This window comes from Chiloscyllium plagiosum, unplaced genomic scaffold (assembly GCF_037043375.1).
Source record: "Chiloscyllium plagiosum isolate Xiang-an unplaced genomic scaffold, Cpla_swu_hap1 HiC_scaffold_10, whole genome shotgun sequence".
In the NCBI taxonomy this organism is placed as follows: domain Eukaryota; kingdom Metazoa; phylum Chordata; class Chondrichthyes; order Orectolobiformes; family Hemiscylliidae; genus Chiloscyllium; species Chiloscyllium plagiosum.
In genome coordinates this window covers 118,842,754-118,848,753 of record NW_028270148.1, presented here as the reverse complement: position 1 = coordinate 118,848,753, position 6,000 = coordinate 118,842,754, and the positions used below count along the sequence as shown (strand labels likewise).

General features: G+C 46.0%; 1 long non-coding RNA gene across 1 annotated transcript in view; it reads right to left on the bottom strand.

The window, feature by feature from the left end:
- The window catches only part of LOC148149070 (uncharacterized), a 40,450-nt gene that overhangs the window by 10,524 nt on the left and 23,926 nt on the right, over positions 1-6,000 (bottom strand). Inside the window, exons 2-3 of the long non-coding RNA XR_015758548.1 lie at positions 3,944-4,129; positions 2,291-2,509 (exon numbers count right to left, since the gene is read on the bottom strand). This is a non-coding gene — a long non-coding RNA (uncharacterized LOC148149070). The remainder of the gene's footprint in view (positions 1-2,290; positions 2,510-3,943; positions 4,130-6,000) is intronic.

The window sequence follows — 6,000 nt, the reverse complement described above, 5'->3', positions numbered from 1 at the left end:
ACGAGACAGAGAGAGAGAGGAACGAGACAAGAGAGAGAGAGAGAGAGAGAGGGAACGAGACAAGAGAGAGAGAAGAGAGAGAGGGAACGAGACAAGAGAGAGAGAGAGGGGGACGAGACAAGAGAGAGAGAGAGGAACGAGACAAGAGAGAGAGAGAGAGAGAGAGAGAGAGAGAGAACGAGACAAGAGAGAGAGAGAGAGAGAATGAGACAAGAGAGAGAGAGAACGAGACGAGAGAGAGAGAGAGAGAGAGAAGGAACGAGACAAGAGAGAGAGAGAGAGAGAGGGAACGAGACAAGAGAGAGAGAGAGAGAGAGGGAACGAGACGAGTGAGAGAGAGAGAGAGAGAGAGAGAGAGAGAGAGAGAGAGAGAGAGAGAGAGAGAACGAGACAAGAGAGAGAGAGAGAGAGAGGGAACGAGACAAGAGAGAGAGAGAGAGAGAGAGAGAGAGAGTGAGAGAGAGGGAACGAGACAAGAAAGAAAGAGAGAGAGAGGGAACGAGACAAGAGAGAGAGAGAGAGAGAGAGGGAACGAGACGAGAGAGAGAGAGAGAGAGAGAGAGAGAGAGAGAACGAGACAAGAGAGAGAGAGAGAGAGAGAGAGAGGGAACGAGACAAGAGAGAGAGAGAGAGAGAGAGAGAGAGAGTGAGAGAGAGGGAACGAGACAAGAAGAGAGAGAGAGAGAGAGGGAACGAGACAAGAGAGAGAGAGAGAGAGAGGGAACGAGACGAGAGAGAGAGCGAGAGAGAGAGAGAGAGAGAGAGAGAGAGAGAGAGGACAAGAGAGAGAGAGAGGGAACGAGACGAGAGAGAGAGGGAACGAGACAAGAGAGAGAGGGAACGAGACAAGAGAGGAGAGGGAACGAGACAAGAGAGAGAGAGAGAGAGAGGGACGAGACGAGAGAGAGAGAGAGAGAGAGAGAGAGAGAGAGAGAGAGAGAGAGAGAGAGAGAGAGAGAGAGAGAGGGGGAACGAGACAAGAGAAAGAGAGAGAGAGAGAGAGGGGGGGAACGAGACAAGAGAGAGAGAGAGAGAGAGAGAGAGAGAGAGAGAGGGAACGAGGCAAGAGAGAGAGAGAGGGAACGAGACGAGAGAGAGAGAGAGAGGGAACGAGACAAGAGAGAGAGAGAGAGAGGAGAACGAGACAAGAGAGAGAGAGAGAGAGAGAGAGAACGAGACGAGAGAGAGAGAGAGAGAGGGGGGAACGAGACAAAAGAGAGAGAGAGAGAGAGGGGAACGAGACAAGAGAGAGAGGAGAGAGAGAGAGAGAGGAGAGAGAGAGAGAGAGAGAGAGAGGGAATGAGACGAGAGAGAGAGAGAGAGAGAGAGAGGGGGGGAACGAGACAAGAGAGAGAGAGAGAGAGAGAGAGAGTGAGGGGGAACGAGACAAGAGAGAGAGAGAAAGAGAGAGAGGGGGAACGAGACGAGAGAGAGAGAGAGAGAGTGAGAGGGGGGAACGAGACGAGAGAGAGAGAGAGAGAGAGGGGGAACGAGACAAGAGAGAGAGAGAGAGAGAGAGAGAGGGGGGGAACGAGGACGAGAGAGAGAGAGAGAGAGAGAGAGAGAGAGAGAGAGGGGGGGAACGAGACGAGAGAGAGAGAGAGAGAGAGAGAGAGAGAGAGAGGGGGAACGAGACAAGAGAGAGAGAGAACGAGACGAGAGAGAGAGAGAGAGAGAGAGAGAGAGAGAGCGGGAACGAGACGGGGGGAGGGGGGGAACGAGACGGGGGGAGGGGGGAACGAGACGGGGGGAGGGGGGAGGGAACGAAGACGGGGGGGGAGGGGGGGAACGAGACGGGGGGAGGGAACAAGACAGAGGGAAAGAAAGGGAACGAGACAGATGGGGGAGAGACCAGGGGGGGGGGAGAAACGGGACAGAGAGAGGGGGAGAATGAGACAGAGAGAATGAGAGAGACAGGGAGCGAGAGAACATGAGAGACAGAACACGAGAGAGAGAACGAGAGAGAGAGACCGAGAGAGAGGGGGACCGAGAGAGAGGGGGGACCGAGAGAGAGGGGGACCCGAGAGAGAGGGGGACCGAGAGAGAGGGGGGACTGAGAGAGAGAGAAACAGAACGAGAGAGAGAGACAGAATGAGAGAGAGAGAGAGAGAGAGACAAGGTAAAACAAGGTAATTCGCCATCATCCACATCTGGCCATATGGTCCTAAGTTAACTAACTAGTCTCAAGCGATATACACTCAGACATAAATATATTGCATTTTGCTATGTATAACCAAATAAAGAAAAAGCCAACATTCTCAGATTCTCTAGAATATTTTTAATAACATACCTGATCTCCATCTGATGATGTCACCGAACTCATTTGGTGGACTGCTACAGTCAATATTTCTTCCCACACTTGCGACTTTGGCCATGATATTTTAATGATATAACAGACTGTCAAGGCCTATATCCACTGCTGAATCACAGCAGAAAATCTGACAACCTTCAATGGTCCTTTTTCTCCAGAATTCCCTTGTTTCCTATGCCTCTAGTTGGATCCTCACACCTAATTGATTGACAGGAATTGACAGGAATTAATAAATAACACATCATGAACTAAAACATTTTGGAAATAAAAGTAATCGTAAATGTAGATTCTATACATTTGAACTTTAATTTCTGAAACATATCAACAAAGTGAGACCAGTGGAGTGCCACAAGGATCGGTGCTGGGTCCACTACTTTTCATCATTTATATAAATGATTTGGATGGGAGTGTAAGAGGTATAGTTAGTAAGTTTGCAGATGACACCAGAATTGGAGGTGTAGTGGACAGCGAAGAAGGTTAACTCGGGTTACAACGGATTCTTGATCAGATGGGCCAATGGGCTGTGAAGTGTCAGATGGAGTTTAATTTAGATAAATGTGAGATGCTGCATTTGGGGGAGCTAATCTTAGCAGGACTTATACAGTTAATGGTAAAGTCCTAGGGAGTGTTGCTGAACAAAGAGACCTTGGAGTGCAGGTTCATAGCTCCTTGAAAGTGGAGTCACATGCAGATAGAATAGTGAAGAAGGTGTTTGGTATGTTTTCCTCTATTGGTCAGTATATTGAGTACAGGAGTTGGGAGGTCATGTTGCAGCTGTACAGGACATTGGTGAGGCCACCGTTAGAATACTGCATGCAATTCTGCTCTCCTTCCTACTGGAAAAATGTTGTGAAACTTGAAAGGGTCCAGATAAGATTTACAAGCATTTTGCCAGGATTGGAGGATTTGAGCTGGAGGGAGAGGTTGAACAGTCTAAGGCTGTTTGCCCTGGATATTGGAGGCTGAGGGGCGGCCTTACAGAGATTTATAAAATCATGAGCAGCATGGATAGGATAAATAGACAAAGTCTTTTCCCCAGGGTGGGGGAGTCCAGAACTAGAGGGCATATGTTTAGGGTGAGAAGGGAAAGACATAAAAGAGACCCAAGGGGCAACTTTTCCACGCAGAGGGTGGTACGTGTATGGAATGAGCTGCCAGAGGAAGTAGTGGAGGCTAGTACAATTGGAACATGTAAAAGGCATCTGGATGGGTATATGAATAAGAAGAGTTTGGAGGGATATGGACCAGGAGCTGGCAGGCGGGATTGATTGTGTTGGGATATCTGGTCGGCATGGACAAATTGTACTGAAGGGTCTGTTTCCGTGCCGTACATCTCTATGACTCTATAATAATCAATAGCACCTTCTCTACACAGTTTTAACAACGAATTTGCATTTAGAAAGTATATTGCACATCCTCAGGATGTCAGCAGGCATCAAATAATTCTTTTTAAATTGGTCACTTTTATCTAGGCATAGATTGTACCCAGTTGTGCAGGGCATGATCTTATAAAAAGTAAATGAAATAAATATTCACAATCACTTATGGTGGTCTTGGTTGAAAAACAAAATTTGGTTAAAACAAGAAAGAACACCTGGTGGTGCTTTGAAAAACTACGATGGAATTACTTACTCATCTGACTATGGAATTTCGGAGAATCAAGATATACAAGCGCAGGCAGAAAAGTGGAGCTGAATCCCAAGATCAGTCACGATCATATTAAATGGTGGAGCAGCCTCTGTGGGATGTATGGTATTCTGCCTCCCTTATTTATTTTGTTCTCAGTGCATAATACAAGTTCCCATCAATTTTCGAATTCTGTGCAAATTCAAGAGAGGGCAGTAATAACTTGAAATCAGCTTTAGAGGTGACAGAAATCTCTTCCCAATGCTACTCTTTTTCTAAACTAAATGTTATCAACTAAGACTTAAACAATCACTTCCAAAATGACTATTTCCAAGTTAGTCATTCAGTTTAATAGAAATTCTTAGTCCGTAATGCCAGCCTGTGCAAGGTATCAACCGTGGATCAGCTTGTGGCACTCAAACCTCGGAATTAGAACTCTGCTCCAGAATCTCAACACAAAATTCTAGGTTAGAAATCCTTTGAAATACTGAAGGTATTATCTGAATTCCCAATCCCTGCTCCTCTATCTCTCAGATTCTCATTTTACAAAGAGGAAACTGTCTCCTAATTCTTCCTAGCGGATTCAACTACCCCTTAATTTGTAGTGTGAACACTGAATGTCATTTATTAATCTATTTTGCAAGTTTGTTTCTGTTTCCTTGCATTTTGGCAATGCATTCCATGCATTCACAACTCTGTGCGTAAATTACCTACCTCTGATGTCTCCTCTATACTTTTCTCCTAATATCTGAAAACTATGACCCCTCGTCCCAGTCAATCCTGCCCTGGGGAAAAGTCTCTGGTTATTGACTATCTATTCCACTCATTATCTTGTATACCTCGATCAGGTCACCTCCGTTCCTCCTTCTCTCCAGAGAGAAAAATCCTAGCTTATTCAACCTTTCTTCATAAGACAAGCCCTTCAGTCCAGACAGCATCCTGGTAAACCTTCTTTGCACCTTCTCCAAAGCCTCTATCTTTTCTATAGTAGGGCAACTAGGGACTTGTAGAACTGTAAACCAGATATCCCAACCCAATCTAGTCCCACTTGCCAGCACCTGGCCCATATCCCTCCTAACCCTTCCCATTCATATACCCATCCAGATGCCTTTTAAATGTTGCAATTATACCAGCCTCCACCACTTCCTCTGGCAGCTCATTCCATACACGTACCACCCTCTGCTTGAAAAAGTTGCCCCTTGGGCCTCTTTTATATCCTTCCCTTCTCACCCTAAACCTATGCTCTCTAGTTCTGGACTCCCCGACCCCAGGGAAAAGACTTCGTCTATTTATCCTATCCATGCCCCTTATGATTTTATAAACCTCTATAAGATCACCCCTCAGCCTCCGACGCTCCAGGGAAAATAGCCCCAGCCTGTTCAACCTCTCCCTATAGCTCAAATCCTCCAACCCTGGCAACATCCTTGTAAATCTTTTCTGAACCGTTTCAAGTTTCACAACATTTTTCCAATAGGAAGGAGACCAGAATTGCACGCTATATTCCACCTTGCCAGAAAATTTTAAAATTCTGATGCAAGATTCTCCTGATTCCAAGAAGCCTCCATGAGAGATGGAGATTAAAGATAGTAACAGCTTTAGCCTGGTCCAACATTTAAGTAACTTCACAAGTGACACCCCTGCCCACCAGTTCTCTGACCCTTCAGACAGCCATCAACCTGACCACATTCTCCAAACAATCCAACCATCTCACCTCTCCCCTAAATGACCAACCCAACTACCCACCTCCATGTCCCAGACCAACTGACCACACCTTACCCAAATGCAACCTGTCCTGCCCTATTTTGGTAACTGCCCCCCACCTTCAAACACTGTATTCATCTCTGCTGCAGTAATATCAAAATGCTACAACCATTCCAATCTTCACTAAGCACAGGAGCCAACAATCAGTTGCATTTCCTCTTTCAAGTTGCTTAGCAGAAATCAGATGAATCACAAATATTCCAGCATAAAAACAGCCCATTTAGCTCCTCAGATCTAACTACTGTCGCTTGCTAATCTTCATCTTATGTAGTTCCTCCCCATTCACTCCCTTTAAAATTTGT